The sequence below is a fragment of the Canis lupus genome, chromosome 20 (genome assembly GCF_048164855.1).
Source record: "Canis lupus baileyi chromosome 20, mCanLup2.hap1, whole genome shotgun sequence".
Taxonomy (NCBI): domain Eukaryota; kingdom Metazoa; phylum Chordata; class Mammalia; order Carnivora; family Canidae; genus Canis; species Canis lupus.
In genome coordinates, this window is record NC_132857.1 from 28,474,520 (window position 1) to 28,491,820 (window position 17,301).

At 43.0% G+C, this 17,301-nt stretch overlaps 1 protein-coding gene and 1 pseudogene across 6 annotated transcripts in view; one reads left to right on the forward strand and one right to left on the reverse strand.

Moving 5' to 3' along the window:
* Positions 1-123: 123 nt before the first annotated feature.
* Positions 124-3,584, reverse strand: LOC140612083 (malate dehydrogenase, mitochondrial-like; annotated as a pseudogene).
* A 74-nt stretch (positions 3,585-3,658) lies between these two features.
* Positions 3,659-17,301, forward strand: part of MAP3K2 (mitogen-activated protein kinase kinase kinase 2) — a 93,370-nt gene continuing 79,727 nt past the window's right edge. For 2 of the 6 annotated variants that reach the window (XM_072788763.1, XM_072788767.1), the window contains exon 1: positions 3,659-3,802. The gene's annotated coding sequence lies outside the window, so the exon portion shown is untranslated. Of the gene's footprint in view, positions 3,803-5,072; positions 5,220-5,294; positions 5,605-17,301 lie in introns of those variants that run through there. The other 4 variants (XM_072788765.1, XM_072788762.1, XM_072788766.1 and 1 more) reach the window with 4 other exon arrangements.

Sequence of the window (17,301 nt, forward strand, 5' to 3'; positions counted from 1 at the left end):
CTACTATAATTAGGTTATGTGGTATGACACAGTTGATTTTTATTTTTTTTATTTTTATGTATTTATTTTTTAAAAGAAAATGGAAGCCTGCTTTTATTGATGCACACATCAACGGACCTGTGATTGGAAGGGGCAGCGACGTTAACACAACACTCGTGGTTAATGCAACGGAAACATAAAAGATAAAATAAAAAATAAAAAAAATGCAATGGAAACATGAGGGCAGGAGATGGCTTTGCAGGGACATGATGCCTTCATAAGTTAGGGAAATGAACCGCTAGCTGGCTGCCCTCTCATTTCATGTTCTTCACAAACTCCTCTCCCTTCTTGATGGAGGCCTTCAGCTCGGGGGATGGCTTCCGCTATCATCTTCTCTTCAAAAGGGGAGATCTTGTCAATGCCTAGATTCTTCTCGATACCCTTTTTCTCCAGCAGTAATGGTGTGGAGAAATAGGCAGTCTGCTTCCTGGGATTTAATGAAGGAACATTCGACAACTCCTTCCTTCCCATTCATTGTATCCACAAGGGAGAAGACAAACCCGGCTCCAGCATACGCTATGGACAGGGTGGCAGAGCCTTCTCCAGCTTTGGCCTTCACCACCTCCTTGCCGGCCTCCTGGATCCACCCAGTGATGGCTGTCAGCTGGGCGGGGGGTTGGGGGGGTGGGGAGGGCAGGGGGATGACGGTCTTCTCGGCATGCTGCCAATAACAGGAACGTTGACTCATGTGAGATCCAAAGCTTTCAGTTCTGCAATGGAAGTGTTGGCCCTGACAATGTCCAGGGTGGTCCCCTCGAAGATTTTACTGGGGTGGTAAGCTCCGTGTTTCTTGAAAACCTCCATTGCAATTGGGATAGTGGATTAAACTGGACTTGAAATGACACAGATCATGGCCTTGGGGCAATGCTGGGCACAGGCAGCAGTCAGGGTGGCCACAATTGAGGCATTGGTGTTGAACAGGTCATCCCGTGTCATGCCTGGTTTTCTCGGGACTCCTGCTGGAATAACCACCACATCACAACCCTTGAGGCAATGCAGCAGCTGCTCAGGTCCGAGGTAGCCTTTCACATTTGCTCTGGTCTTGATGTGGCTCAGATCTGCGGCCCCTCTGGGCATATGAGCAATATCCCAGAGGGTCAGGGGGCTTACTAAGGAGCTGTTCTTGAGAAGAAGCGCAAGGGGCTGTCCAATTCCTCCGGAAGCCCCAAGTACAGCTACTTTAACATTGTTCTGGGCCAGGGTGCTGAAGCTGTGGTGGAGAGTGGCGCTGGCAGGGCCTGGGCAGGTGAGGGCAGAGACCATGGTTGGTTGGAGCGGGCGGGGAGCTGAACAGCCGGTGAAGGAGCCGGCGGCTGGCAGGTGACACCAACGACCTCCATCCACAGTTGATTTTTTTAAAAGATTTTATTTATCTGAGAGTTAGAGCATGCTAAGTGTGTGGGTGAGGGGCAGAGGGACAGAGAGCCCCAAGCCGAAGCCACACTCAGTTCAGAGCCAGACACAGCGTTCAATCTCACAACCCTGAGATCACGACAGAGTCAAAACCAAGAGTCAGATGCCCAACCAACTGTGCCACTTGGGGAAACCCTGATATAGTTGATTTTAAGAACAGGTTATCTGGGAGTGCCCGATTTAATCACATGAACTTTTATTTATTTTTTATTTTTTTAAAGATTTATTTATTTATTCATGAGAGACGAGAGAGAGAGAGAGGCAGAGACATAGGCAGAGGGAGAAGCAGGATCACGCCCTGAGCTGAAGGCAGATGCTCAACCACTGAGCCACCCAGCAGAAAGTTTTCTCTGGTTGGGAACAAAAGACGGAGTCAGAGATTCAATATGTGAGGAGGATTTGATTTTCAAGAAATTTTTTTTTAATAATTATGTTCTACATCATGGTTTTATTTTTTTAAAGATTTATTTATTGATTTATGATAGACATAGAGAGAGAGAGAGAACCAGAGACACAGGAGGAGGGAGAAGCAGGCTCCATGCAGGGAGCCTGACGTGGGACACGATCCCGGGACTCCAGGATTGTGCCCCGGGCCAAAGGCAGGCGCTAAACTGCTGAGCCACCCAGGGATCCCCTGATTTTCAAGAAATTTTTTGTTCCTGGCTTTGAGGACAGAGGGGTCACGTGGCAAGGAACACTGGTGGACTCTGGAAGCTGACAGCAGGCCCTGGCTAACTGCCAGCAAGGAAATGGGGACTTCAACCCTACAACCACAAGGAACTGAATCCTGCCAACAAGAATGAGGACGGAAGCAGATCTTTCCAAGAGCCTCCAGCTAAGAACTCAGCCCAGCTGACATCCTGATCTCATCCTTGTGATACCCAACAGAGAACCCAGCCATGATGCCCTGCTGACTGCGACCTATAGAATGGTGAACTAATGTGTAGGTGTTGTGTTAAGCCACTAAGTCTGTGGCAGTTAGTTATGCAGCAATAGAAAACTCACATAGCATGCCTCTTCTCTGAGGTCTTCCCTCATTCCTCAGGCACACTGTGACTTCTCTCTGCTGCTGGGGCACCTCAGCTACAGGGCAAGTCACTAAATATTATAATCATCCACTTAGCAGTCTGCCCTGTTCACAAGATTCCAGAGTTCCTGAGAAATGTTGGAAACTATCACTTCATCACTGCAAAGTCAGGCACAGAGCAGGAAAGCAAAAATAATGGTTAAGTGAAGAGTTTCATTAAGAAAAAAAAATCATAATATCACTAATTTGTAATCATATATACTAAAATCTCCAAAGATGCAGATTTAATGTCTAAGCAGGAGAAAAAGTGACCAGGTAAAAAGAGAATGGAGGAAAAAGTTTATTACTATACATGCAGGGTGTTTCTAAGGAACCAGATGTGAATGAAGTACTCAGGTAGGGTAGGTAGTTGAGGGAAGAAGCAGAAGTATGAGGAAAAAAATCCATCTCTACATTACTTAGTAAATAGGTATTTATTGAATGTCTGCTATGCAGTCAGGCCAGGAACTGGGGAAAACAATACAGGATCTAAATCTTGCCCTCAAAAATACCGAGAGCCTCCTTTCTGCGGTGGTATACCAGGCTTAGAATGTTAGAATCAAAACAAATCTTAAAGATCTTGATTTTCTGTGTACTTAAGCTTTAAAATCCTCTACTTTTTGAACCAGTGGGAGCAAACTGATTTTCTATCGATCTGGGTATTTTTGAGGTCCTCTGGTATAGGCCCTTCTTTGTCTTGTCTGCCTAATTCTGTGCAGAGCAGATGAACCATTATCAGCTCGGTCTGATAGTCATTTAGGTGGTTTTGAGGCTTTCACTATTACAAACACCTGCCAAATAGCAACTTGGCGCCGTCGCCTCTGCTATCTCTGAAAGGGTCTGTGATGAGGACTCCAGGGAGGGGCCCCAGATACTTAGTGATCGTCCAGCACCGTCTCCCAGGGTAGGGTCCCTGCCCCACGGAGGCCCGCTCCTTGAGCAGCTTGGGCCGCGGAGTTGGAGCAGATGCTCCCCTCCAGGCCTGCTGGTGCCGCTGCCATCTCGCTGAATTCAAGCGCGGGGCTGGAACTGAGGTCCGGAATAGGCCGGAGGCGGCGGGGCGGGTGGGGGCGGGTGGGGGCGCGTGGGGGCGCGTGGGGGCGGGTGGGGGCGCGTGGGGGCGGGTGGGGGAGGGGCCCACCAGGGACCGAGAAACCCAGTAGACGCTGAGCGAGGGGAAAATGGTTCCGGAAGTCGTCCGGGGTACTTGAGGGAAGAAGAGATGGGGCGGAAAAGATGCTTTCTAGGTCAGAGCAGCGTGGGCTGGAAACGGTCGGAATACAGGTCAGTGACCGCGGCCAGGGCCTCTCCCGCCACGCGGTTAGTTCGCGCTGCCTCCTGCGGGCCCCGCGGAGCGAGGGGGTCGGGGCGAGACTCGGGTTTGGGCTCCTGCCACCGCGCTGGGGCGGGGCGTCGGACTCCTCTCTGGGCCGCTCCCCGTCTGTTGCCCTGGGGGAGTGGCGCCTGCGGGGGCCCCCAGAACGGCGATAGGCAGTAAACAGGGGGGCCGTACCGCTTGGAAGGCCCGCGGGGGTTGACGGCCGGCCGCCAAGCCGACAGGGACCTCTAACGTCCTGGGCACTTGGCTCATCAGCGGTGGCGCGTCTGCCTTCGGCCCGGTCCTTGCCGCGGTCCTGGGACCGGCTCCCGCATGGGGGTCCCCGCAGGGAGCCTGCTTCTCCCTCTGCCCATTTCCCTGTCTCTCTGCGGCTCTCATGAATAAATAAAGTCCTCACATGATTTCTAAAGTGCTTCAGAAAATAAGTCCGCAGTGGAGCTCGAGAATGCAGAGGCAGAGGGCTTTCCGCCCGCCGCCTGCGCGCGAGCGCGGCCGCTCCCCTCCCGGTCGCCGCCCCCGCAGGAGCCGCCCCCGCGCCAGGACTCCCACGGGAGCCGGACGACACAGGCGCGCGTGCGCGAGCGCGGCGGCGGCGGCGGCGGCGGCGGCCCGGAGCTCGGGGCGGGGCCGGCTCCGCGGCTGACCCGGGCTGGGAATCCCCGCGCCGCCCAGAGGGTGGGGGCCGCCGAGCGTGCGTGGGCGCCGCCGGCCACTGCGCAGGCGCGGGCACGCTCCCCTCGGCCTCCGCGCGGCGTTGCAGGGTGGGCGCGCGCGCCCGCGGCGGCCTCGGCTCCCGGCTGGCGGGAGGGCTGCGCGCGCACGAGCGAGCCGGCCGTGACGTGCGCCGCGCTACGCCCGACGTCACGGGCCCGTGTGTAGTGGCGGCCCCGCTGTCCTCAGCTGCGGCGCCTGACGGAGGTGGTGCGGCCGCTGGGTGCGGCGTTAAGGGGGCGCGCGGCGGCGGCGGCGGCGGCGGCGGCGACGCGGCCGACGACGACGGGCAGGCCGGGCACCTCCGGCCGCGGAGTCTCCGCTCCCGCCCCTCCTTCGGCTTCTGGCGGCGCCCGGCCCACGGCTTCCTCCCTTCCTGCCCAGCTTCGCGCGGGCCTCGGGGCCGCGGCGGCGAGGACCGAGGGGCGCCCAGAGGCCCCGGCCGGCCGCGACGGCCCGCGCGGGCTCCATGTGAAGGAGGGACCCGGCCCGCGCCAGACTCCTCGCGCGCCCCTCCGGCCCCCGGGGGCCCGCGGCGTCCCCGGAGCGGGGGGCGCGGTGACAGGCCGCGCGGGGGCGGAGGGGCGGGCTCGGAGGCGGTGGCGGCCCCTCCTCGGGCCTGCGGCTCCCTGCGTCCCCGCGGAGCGGCCGGTACGTGCCTGTGTGTGTGCGGGGCGGGGACCGCGGCGGGCCTGGGCGCAGCAGCCCCGCCGGGGGTTTCGCTGGGTGGCCGTCCCGCTCGCGGCGGGCAGATCTCGGGGTCCCGCACCCCGACCCGAAGCCCAGGTCTGAGCCAAGTGGACGGCTGGCCGTGTGGCTGTCAGACACGTACTCCGCAGGGCTTTAGAAGGAAGAGCGCAGCTGGTGCCTGGGAGGAGAAGTGTTCCATGCAGCGAGCGAAAAAGTGCTTGTCTTTGCGTTGTCACATCGCGATAATCTCTTGATGGGGGCTGATGCTTCCTTCTCGCTCTGGCTCGCGCTTGCGGTGCGGCCGGCAGTTGTCTTGCACGGTCTGACTTCGTCTCAGCGCAGGGAGGTCAGTACGTGTCTTCCCCATTTTACAGACGGAAAATTGAGTCTCGGAGAGATTAGGGAGTTTGGCCAAGGTCATGCAACTGGTGATCCGGGAAGCCTTAATTCCGAAAATATGATGTCTTTTCTGTAGGGCTGCATCTTTGAGTCTTGAAAAAATAAATATATGAGGAAAATGAGAATAGCTGGGGAGTTTCTTCCTGCGAGTGAATTCTAAACATCATAGGTAGATGTAGTAGGCTGTCCGATGTGTTTTGCTGCAACCTAGCCAAATCATTTTTTTTTTTTGGCTCCTCCCCACTATAAGAATTACTTTTAAAAGGTGGTGCTGGGCACCTTTACCCTTTTGCAGGAGGACTGAACAAGAGAATTTTTAACTTTTATTAAACGAGGAAATGTGGTAAAGACTATTTGATACATATTGAAAGATGGTGACAATTAAAAAATATAATTGGTAAGATGCGTATTTCCCGAAAAGTTACAATTTTACTTGTGCAGTTTATTCTTGACACATACGGGGAACTCGCAGTTGGGTTATTAGCTTGAGATTTCCTTATTGCAAAACTTGTTGCTGAGTTATGTGACAATGGCTGAACGTACTTAGTACTTTGTGCAGTCTTATGCAATACTTCTGGGTTGAGTGTCAAAATTCAGTGTGTAGAATTGTAGAGTATCTAGAAAGTTATCTTTTAATAGTATGATGTTTTTTTCCCTTTTCGTTTATTTGTGTGTGGTGACTGAAAAGTGTTTATAAACTAAAAATTGTCATTTTAGCATTGGTCTGTACTATTTCTTTGATTGTGGTTAGTGAAAAAGAAAATATTCCTCCCTATAAAAGAAAATATTGATAAATTCTTTGAGTAGGTGAAGCTTCACATATGGTTGCAAATGTTTAAGAAATGTACTGATGCCCAATTAATTACATTACTCTATAATTTCCTCCAGTATTTTATCAGGTTTGGGAAAATTTGTAGTCGAATGTTTTAGTATTGTCTGTAGAGAAAAGGTGACAAGTGGTTGGTTCACAGCTTGATTTGTTATTTGGTTAGAATATAGATTATGTTGAGTCCTGTTGATTTATGTTGAATGTGATATCATTATAGAATGGTTATCTTGGCACAATCTCCATGTGTTTCTTTAGAGAGAAGTAGCTGTTAAAGGCTTATTTTTTAAAATTGGATTACATTGTAGACTCTGTCTATTAAGCAGTGGTTTATGTGGCTCTTTAATTTATAGTTTCACCTTGCTGCTACCAAAGCAGTAAACTATATTTAGTAGATGCTGTACTAAAATGAAGTCATGTTAGGTTCCTGACAACTTTGGTTTTGGGTTGATCTTTTTTTCCCTTGTTGAATTGGAGCTCTCTGGGCTCCTCAACACCCTCTCCCAACTTTTTTCTATTATGAAACAATTTCAAACATACAGGAAATTATAATGGAGTGAACATCCATATCATGACCCTCTAGATTCAATATTTGTTGACATCTTGCTGTATTTGCTTTATCTATAAATATGTGTGTATTATTTTTGGTTCACCTATTTGAAACTAAACTGTAGACATTATGTCAGCATACATTTCCAAAGATGGACATTTCTTAATATAGCCAAAATACCATTATTATTAATTTTTAGCACATATTTTCTAATTAATAATTAGTTGATAGTTTCTTGTTAATTCCTTAATGCAATCTAACATTATCCATATATAAATCTCCCTATTTATCCTGATTGGTCTTCTATGGTTTTTTATGCCCAGCCACACCAAACCAAGATACAAGGTTTTATTCACTGCATTGGTTAAATCTCTTTGGTCCCTTTGAATCTAGAACAGTTTCAACTGCCCCCTTTAAAATCAAGTTGCCTTTTTTTTTTTTTTTTAAAGCACTCAAGCCAGTTTTCTTATAAAATGAATCACATTTTGTATTTGTCTGATTTTTTTTTTCCCCCACTCATGGTGTCATTTCGCATGTTCCTCTATTACCCTGTATTAGTTAACTACAAGCTAGCTTTAAAGGCTTGATTAGGGGACGCCTGGGTGCCTCAGTGGTTTGGTGCCTGCCTTTGGCCCAGGATGTGATCCCAGAATCCCGGGATCGAGTCCCACATCAGGCTACCTTCATGGAGCCTGCTTCTCCCTCTGCCTCTGTCTCTGCCCCTCTCCCTCTATGTCTCTCATGAATAAAGAAATAAAATCTTTAAAAAACCAACGTAAAGGCTGTGAACATAATTAAAATGTTTTTTAAAAAATAAAAAAAATAAAGGCTTGACTAGCTTCAAACTAAATATTTTGGAAGAGAATAACCCCTAAGTGATGCTGTGTAGTTACTATTACTTCCCATCAGGTCATATACTGTCAAGTCCCATTGTTTGTGATGCTGAGTTTGATCACTTGGTTATGGGGGCTAAGGTAAGGTATGTTTTCTCCGTTGAAATTAGCAATCTGTGGCATGATTAATTAGCACTGTATTGCTAGCTTGTTCTCCAATAATCTGTCATTGAACAGTTATAGCATCTATTGCTGACCCTTTTTAGGCCAACTTTTGAATTTCGGTGTTAACAATCTTTTGTTGAGATACATATACACATACACACACACATATATATAAATAAAAATCACAGGAATTTGTAAAATATCCTATACAGTTATATTGGATTCTGATTTTGTGGTTTTTAAATTTTTTAAATTATGAATTCCAGGTATCTCCTGTTATGAATAATAATAAGAAAAAACCTGGTTTGTGAAAAATGGGAAAAACTCAATGCCTCTCTTTTCCTGTACTCTCACCAAAGGAGTGCGATTTTTTTCTTAGCCAAGACAACAGAAATAACCAGAATATAATAAAGGAAGAATGGATTTACTAAAAAGCATTTTGAGAAGACTATTTTCTGGTAGAATGCGAGGAGTACTAGATCGAGGGTCAGAAGATCTAAATTCTAGTCCTAATTCTACCACTATGTGAAGTTTAAGAATTAAAACATTTTTTAAACCTCAGTTGGCATTCTCATTTCATAATGATCAAGTTAGTGAACATTTATGAATTTCTTTTTATTGAAGTATAATTGACATACAATATCCTATTAGTTTTAGGTGTAAAGCAGTTACTCAATACTTTTATACATTACAGAATGATCTCCATAAGTCTGCATACCATCTGTCACCTTATAATGTTATTATAATATTACTGGCTGTATTCTCTATGCTGCATATTACATTCTTGTGACTTATTTATTTTATGAATACTATGGTTTCTGATTATGAGATGTGTTGGCTACATTTAGAGGTGAACCTCATTTTAATTAAGCCAGGTAGAAATAAATATATGTAATATGAAATTGAATTTATTTCCCAAGAATTAACACATTTAATAGGTTATTGGGTTTTTTCTAATTAATTTTTTTAGGTTAATGTTTTGGAGAAGGTTTCATAATAGGATTTACTGAAGTAATATATTCTCTCATTAAAAATATGATTTAGGGGTGCCTATTTGGTTTAGTTGGTTAGACGTCCAACTCTTGATTTCCGCTCTGGTTGTCCGGTTGGGATTCTCTCTCCTCCTCTCCCCTTCCCCAGTGCTTGCGAGCAATGGTGTGCTTGCTCTCTTTCTCTTTCTAAATAATCATTTTTTAAAAATAGGATTTAATTCATTATAAAGTTTTTTCACATATCTCTTGAAAGTCACAATGACCTGTATATATGGAAATAAATAATCTCTTTCCTTATTCTCAAGTGTGTGAGAGGGGTATCTCTCAATCTATACACACACTTAGGTTTATAAGAAATGTATCTGTATAATTTTGTTTTTTGCCTTGTATATCCCTGGGATTTATTGGGAACATTGGTTGACTGCATTTTTTATGGTGTTAATAGTGTATTGGCTTTGTAACATATTTTGTGTTGTTTTCTTTATTGTTACTTAACTCTTAGATTGTCGCTTAATTTTTTTGTTCCACTTTGTCTTCCCAACTAACAGCATAGGGTTGAATCTTGGAGTCCTTCCTTAGACTTGCACACTGCCTTTCTTGTAAGTGCTCAAGACTGTTTTGTTTGAGAGTCATAGTACCATAAATTTTATAAGCACTCTGTGGCTATAAACTTTGGGAGGCTTTTCTAAAGGTAATATTTCCCATTTGGGCAGTTAGTCATTTATGTGGACCTTAATAATTAATACTGACAAATTAAAATAATAGTTGAAGATATGGTTTTATCAGTATCCTTTGGTCATTCCCAAATTAGGTTTCCTCATCACGACTACCTCAGAATGCTCCTCAGGTATACTGTACTTGCCTCTACTGTGGTATTCACCACATTGTGTTATAATTATGTCTGTCCTCCACTAGGAAGTTAGCTGTTTCAAGGACAGAGACAGTGTTTTGTTGATTCGGGTGCACCTAGCATAATGCCTGGAGCCAAATATTTAGTGAATAAATAGAATTGACAGAAGGGACCTCTTTTTACAGGGTCCTAAGATTTTTAAAAGATGGTACCTACCAAATCATTGGTCACTTAGAAAAGTTTCTTCCTAATTTACTGGTTGAGGTTTGTTTATTCTCTCTTGTGGCATTGTTTGGCAAATTTAAGCACTTTCTATGTTCTAGGCACTGATTTAAGTACTGTGTTAAAGATACTCATTTAATCCCTATTAAGAACCCAATGAATTAGTTACTGTTACTGTACTCAGATTAGGGAACTGAAGCACAGAGACCAATAGTAACTTGCTCATGTTCACACTTTTTTTTGGATGTCAGAGCTGGAACTTGAATGTAGACAGTCCAGCTCCACAATCTGTGCTCTTAACAGTTGCATCATGCTACCTCTCTGCTTTATCAGGGCAACCAGAAAATTGGATTTGCTTTGCCAGAGTAGTGTCATTACCATTCATGGAGTGCCTACTATGTACCAGGATAGGGAGAGCACTTCAGAAGGCCTTGAAGAGGAGGTAGTATTTCAACTGAGTTAACAAAATTAGTAAACTCTACATAGTTTACTAATAATGATAGTGATTATAATGTTTACTGAAAAAAAATTAAGTATAGAAAAGATAAGGAAAAAATTAGTAATCAGTTAAGAGTAGGTATTTGGGAGTCAGACCAAAATGTGAGTCCCAGCTCTGCTGTTTATCCTTTCTGTGCCTCACTTATCCGTAAAACAGACATAATAGTACCTAACTCATAGGTTTGTCCTGAGGTTTATTTTTTATTTTTTAAGATTTTATTTATTCATTCATGAAAGACACAGAGAGAGAGAGAGAGAGAGAGGCAGAGACACAGGCAGAGGGAGAAGCAGGCTCCATGCAGGGAGCCCAATGTGGGACTCGATCCCAGGACCCCAGGATCACACCCTGAGCCAAAGGCAGACGCTCAACCACTGAGCCACCCAGGTGTCCTCTGTCATGAGGCTTAAATGAGATAATATGTTTAGTTCTTCACATATAAAAAGCTAATAAAACATTATCAGCATTGTAAAAATCTCCCATGGTTCACTTAGGTTGTCTATTTTAATGTAGATAGAAGCCTTTCTATTTGATGTCATTAAAACTGGTGGTGGTTAGTTTAATTTTTTAAAAATATAAGAGGAATTAAAACATTTTTACTTTGTTTAATTTAAAAAAAACAGATGTAAAGAAGTCTGAATCATGTGATCCATCTAGAGTTATGATTATTCCTCTTAGTCTTTTACGGTATTTACCTATGCTCACTTTAACAACAATTTTCTTTAAAGATGTTATTTATTTTTTGACACAGTGCATGCATGCACAAGCAAGGGGAGTGGTAGAGGCAGGGAGAAAGGGAGAAGCAGGTTCCCCACTGAGCAGGGAGCCAGATGCAGGAGCTAAAGGCAGACACTTAACTGACTGACCCCCCCAGGCACCCCAACAATTGTTTCTTTTTTTTTTTTTTTGAACCTTGACTGAGTCTTTCTAAACACTCAACTTCATTTTCATAGGAACAACTCTCTTCAGATTTACAAGTTCATTGGTTTATATAATATTTAAACTATATAACAAGTACATAAACATTTTATTCTTGGTAAATTGATGAGTGCAGAAATGTACTGCTTTAGTAAAAAATAAGCTTAATATTGAATGCTCAGCATTTTATCAGAAGACTGATAGGTAGAGGTAGAGAGTGTTGGTTGGTTTGCTAAGGAGGTTGGGTAAGAGAAAATGTTGATTTCTTGTCTTCTGTTTCTGAGTTTCTGAATGTATGTATTATACAGATATTTAAACGCCTAGGGAATATAGATTGAGAGTTAATAGTCATAATATCTCAATTTTATTTCAGTTCTTTCAGGTTTTATTTTTTCATCTGTACCTTTGTTTTTTCTTTGTATTATGGTTCCTTGGCAATGTGTATAGTTTTCAGATTTCCATTCTCCATCCTTCATATTTATCATCATCTTTCAATATTTTCATCTGTTATTTTACTTTGCATTCTAGGAGAGCTTCTTGTGTTTGACACAATGTGGTTGCATAACCACATTCACAGTTCTGCTGTTTTGCCCTCTCATAAAGGCATGTCTTCTGGCATTGAGGATATCACATAGTTTTCTATAAATTTCAGAATGTATCCTGGGAGGAGGAAGTAATATTTAAATGTCTGTTACATGCCAGAAGCTTTACACACATTAATTTTTTAGTAACCATGGTAGACCATATCATCTTGATTTTACAGGCAAAGAAATTGAGGCTTAGAGGTGTTAGGAATCTTGTTCAGTGTCACATAGTAGAGTTGGGATTCTGCATGGCTTTTCTGGTTAGAGCAAGGGTTCCTTAGCCTTCTCTCTGCTTCCACATTATTTACATGAAGCATTCTCCTTGGAAATATGTTCACTGGAATCTTCTGGGGGTTGGGCCAACATAATTATTGGAAAACACACTCAAATACGGATATTATTCTTACCTCTCATTCTTTATAAATGATAGATCAGAGAATTCTGATAAATATTTGGGTAAAAATGATTTCTTTGTATTAGGTACACTTTTCAGTGGAAGAGAATAAACTGGTCCATTTTAAGTAAATGGTATAAGTGTGTTAACTTTTCTGGTATCTAGGAGAAGTTGTATGAGAGAGTTTAATGTACTTGGTCAGAGAATTGGTGACATTTCTTGAAATGAATAGAATGAACATGAGGAATTTTCAGTGTAATTTTTAAATTAAATTTCAAGACTATCATTTTGAGTAGTAACCCTCAAACTCAGGGGCTTAACACAACAAAGATGTATTTTTTGTTCATGCTGTATGTTGGGCTGCTTCTGCTCGACGTTGTCATCCTTACTTTGAATCCCACTTTGGATCCTTACTTTGAGAACTCACTTGGGAGCAGCCACTATCTGGAACATTACTAGTTGCCGTAGGTAAAAGAAAAACACCTTGTATCTTTCCTTTATATTGTGCTTCCTGGGAAGGAAACATTTTTTTCTTAATCTTTCTAGGTTCTTTGGTAAGTTGTCATAAGACTGATAAACTGAATTGAATTATATATTTATTGGGAGCCCCATAAGAGTAGGAGACCCACAGTTAGTAAGGCAGTTGAGGCTTATATGCTGTCCTGGGCAGAGGAGAAGGGCTAAGGGGTCTGGGACTTCGAAGTGGGGAGGAATATGATTTATGGGAAGATGGGAAAAGCGGATGTTTGGTAAACATGTTTGCCATGCTTTGTGGAGACAGCGGGACACAGGAATTTGATCTCCAGGCCCTGTCGGTTCCCCTGCAATTTACCATGCCTACCCCATATTTTTTATAGTTATCTCTGATGATAGTTTCGATAGACCAGACCCTCTATCTAAATTTTTTAGGCAGTTAAAGGGAGGTTAAAAGCTCTTCCTGAATCTTTTGGGCCTTGATTCACTTCACATCAAAGTAATCTACATGCCAAAGTGTCATTTGGAGGAGGCTTGTTCTGAACGTTCAAACTCAATACTTTGACGCTTATTGTTACCAGAATGGTATGTGGGAGGGGTTTTCATACGTTAAACAATTCTGTAATACCAGCCAGAGATAGTGTCAGATCCCACAGGTTAAGAGCTCAATCCTTTGGGACTGCCCTCTCCAGTGGCAGCGCTAGGTAGTTGCCTGTGCTTCAGACAAGTTGGCTGTAAATCAGAGGTTCCTATCTTTGGAATTCTTTGGGTTCAATTGATTTGTTAGAGCAACTCACAGAATTCTGGATAATACTTACTGGATTACTGGTTTATTATAAAAGGATGTAACCTAGAAACAAGCAGATGGAAGAGATGCATAGGGCAAGGTTTGGGGAAAGGAAGGGCTGTGGAGCTTCCATCCTTTCTTCCAGTGTGCCACTCTTCCAACACTTCGGAGTGTCTACCGACTAAGAAGCTCTCCAAATCCCAAGAGGGGTTTTAAATAGAGGCTTCTTACCTAGGCATGGTTGATTAATTCAATTGGCCATTGGTAGTTGAGCTTAATCTCCAGTCCCTCTTACCTCCCTAAAACCCATGGGAAGGAGCTCAAAGTTCCAAACCTCTAATTCCATGGTTGGTTCCTCCTGGCAGCCAGCTTCCATCACTAGATGCTTTTCAAAAGTCATCTCATTAGTATACACTGAAGTGTGACTTAAGGGTATTCTTTATAAATAAAAGAAGACACCTACATTGTTCTAGCTACACCTGTGATGAGCATATCATAAAGTGCAAACTTGCTGAATCACTATATTGTACGCCCGAAATTAAGGTATCATTGCATATCAACTGTACTTCAGGTGTACCAAAAAAAAAAAAAAAAAAAAAAAAAGGACCTGTTTCTTCTGAGCTCTTTGCCAGAAATGGGGACAAAGACCTGGTATGTATTTCTTATCATAAATTATAAGCTCACACCAGGACAGAAGGAAACAAAGTATGTGAAAGCACAGTCTGGCTTTTAAAGCTTTTGCCTGGGAGAAATGTTTACCACTTGTATTGGCCAGAGGAAGTTTCATGGCTGTACCTGAGTTGCATAGGGTGGGGAAGTTCAATATTTCCAAATATCCAGAAGAACATCAAGTATTTGTGAACAGCCCTACCACAGAAGCAGTGCTGTGGAAAACTGTTCAAAAATTATTTTTTGGAAATTATTAATAGGAGCCAATCGGAAAAATACGAATTGATTTTTAAAAATAAGTCTTTGGGAACAGATCTAAAGCCTAAAATGGAGTCATTTTGTAATTGTTTCTGTGCCATTATTTAATGATTGCTAAATGTTCTCAAGTGATATTTTAGATTTGGCCTAAAGATGCTTAGTTATCATTATTTGGTAAGCTTATGATTACTGTAAGTAGTTTAACTGACTTGACTACATTTTAATGGTATTTGTGGAGTGTTTTTTTTTTTTTTTTAAGATTTATTTATTGAGAAATTGCATGTGCAGGAGGGGATTGTGGCAGGAGGCAAGGAGGGAGAGAGAGAATATCTCAAGTAGACCCTGAGCTGAGCACAGAGCCTGGAACCCTGAGATCACAACCTGAGCCAAAATCAAGTCTGTCGCTTAACTGAGCCACTGAGGAGCTACCCCCTCTTTTTTAAACTAGACCCCACTCCCAGCATGGCGCCAAAGATGGGGCTTGAACTCATGACCGAAAATCAGACCTGAGCTGAGATCAAGAGTCAGATGCTTAACTTATGAGCCGAGCCACTCAGGCACTCCTGTGGAGTTTCAATACAAAATATTTTGTAAAAACAAAACAAAACAAAACAAAACAAAAAAACCAAAATATTTTGTTTTTTTGTTTTAATACAATAAGGAAATGAGACTAATGTCCTCTAATTTAATTTAAGGGAAGATTAACATGATTTATGTGATGGCTTTAATAATATTTTTATTATTATTTTTAAGATTTTTATTTATTCATAAGACACAGAGGCCGAGAGAAGCAGGCTCCTGGGTCCCTAGGATCACGCCCTGAAGGCAGGTGCTCAACCGCTGAGCCACCCAGGCGTCCCAGGCTTTAATATATTTTTAAATCAGTTTAGGCATTTTAAAATGCCTGTTGAAGCCTTTTTAAAATTAGTAATATTTTATTGTATAATACATATATATGAACAATGTCAAACTATATACAAAATCTGAGTTGCTTAGACACTATAAGGAAACATAAGAAGTAGAAGGTAACCCAGCCTTAGTGTTGATAAAAGTCTACTTTGAGAGAGATGGTATGATGTTAATCATCTAGTCTATAAGCAATACAGGGCTACAGTCTAATGACTTTACTCCCCCAGAGCACCATGCCCCTGCTTATATAATCTCGTCTCATGATTTGGGAAAAGGTAGATTAGTTATGTGGCTTGAGAACATGTATATATTTTATTCAGTATTGCAGAGTTATGCTGTATAGTCATGGACTGTTGGATACTGCCTTACTGTCAAGAGGCTTACTCAGGGATGTACCATGGGATTTCTTGCCTAGAAATTTCCTAAAGAGTACCACAAACTATACTTCAGATTGTTTGTTGAACGCTAATGGTAGGTAGGAAAGCCCGAGTTCTGTTGGTTTTTTTTTTTTTTTTAAGATTTTATTTATTCATGAGAGACGCAGAGAAGAGAGGCAGAGACATAGGCAGAGGGAGAAGCAGGCTCCTTGCAGGAGCCTGATGTGGGACTTGTTCCCAGGACCCCAGGGTCACAACCTGAGCCAAAGGCAGATGCTCAACCACCGAACCACACAGGTACTCCCTGAATTCTGCCTTAAATCTGACATTAATTAGAAATAGACTGTTACAGAGGGACTTGAAATTTCTGAATTTAAAAAAGTTGCCCTAAGTTATTTGTTAAGGACCTATCTAGCCTGTGAGACCCACAACATAATAGAAAATAGAGAGTCAAAAGAGATTGAAATTTCCTGTTTGAGGCGGTTGTTAGGATGACAGCAGTCCAGAGAAGATTTAATAGGGTAGCATTTGGAGAATAAATAGCTCTGTTTAAGGGTGACTAATTTGTCAGAACAAGATCTCATGAAAGTATTTTATTTTATTTATTTAAAATATTTTATTTATTCATGAGAGACACAGAGAGAGGGGCAGAGACACAGGTAGAGGGAGAAGCAGGCTCCATGCAGGGAGCCCAATGTGGGACTTGATCCCAGGTCTCCAGGATCAGGCCCTGGACTGAAGGCGGCGCTAAACCACTGAGCCACCCAGGGATCCTTATAAAGGTGTTTTATAGCCAGATACCTTGCATTGAGCTTGACATATAGGAGGCTTTCAGTAAAATGCCTGTTGAAAGAGTGAATGAATAACTTCAGAACTAATGTGATAGAAATCAGAATCATCTGTGATAGTTTAGTGATAAAATCCAGGATAGTAAACATTGGGCCTTAGAAAATAACAAAGAACTGAATTGTTCTCATGTTATGAACAGGGAGCCAAGACTTTGGAAATACTTTAGCTGAAAAGAGAAGGAAGGTCTTTTTGGAAAAGGGGTGGAAAAGTATTGGAAAAATGGTACATTCAGTCTTTAATGCCCACTAGAAATTAATAATAATTTAGGGATATACTTGAATAAGCCTGCAATGATTACATTAAACATGAAGCTTCACTACTTCTAGTGGAAAAAACATTTGGGACGAACCACATAACAACAAATATTTGTTTTCTCAGAATCCTTCCATATCCTTGTTTTTTGTTTCTCCATCTTCACATCTCCAACCAGAGTATAGAAGTACCCTGGGCATTCTTTTTTAAAATTTATTTTAAAAAAAGATTTTATTTAT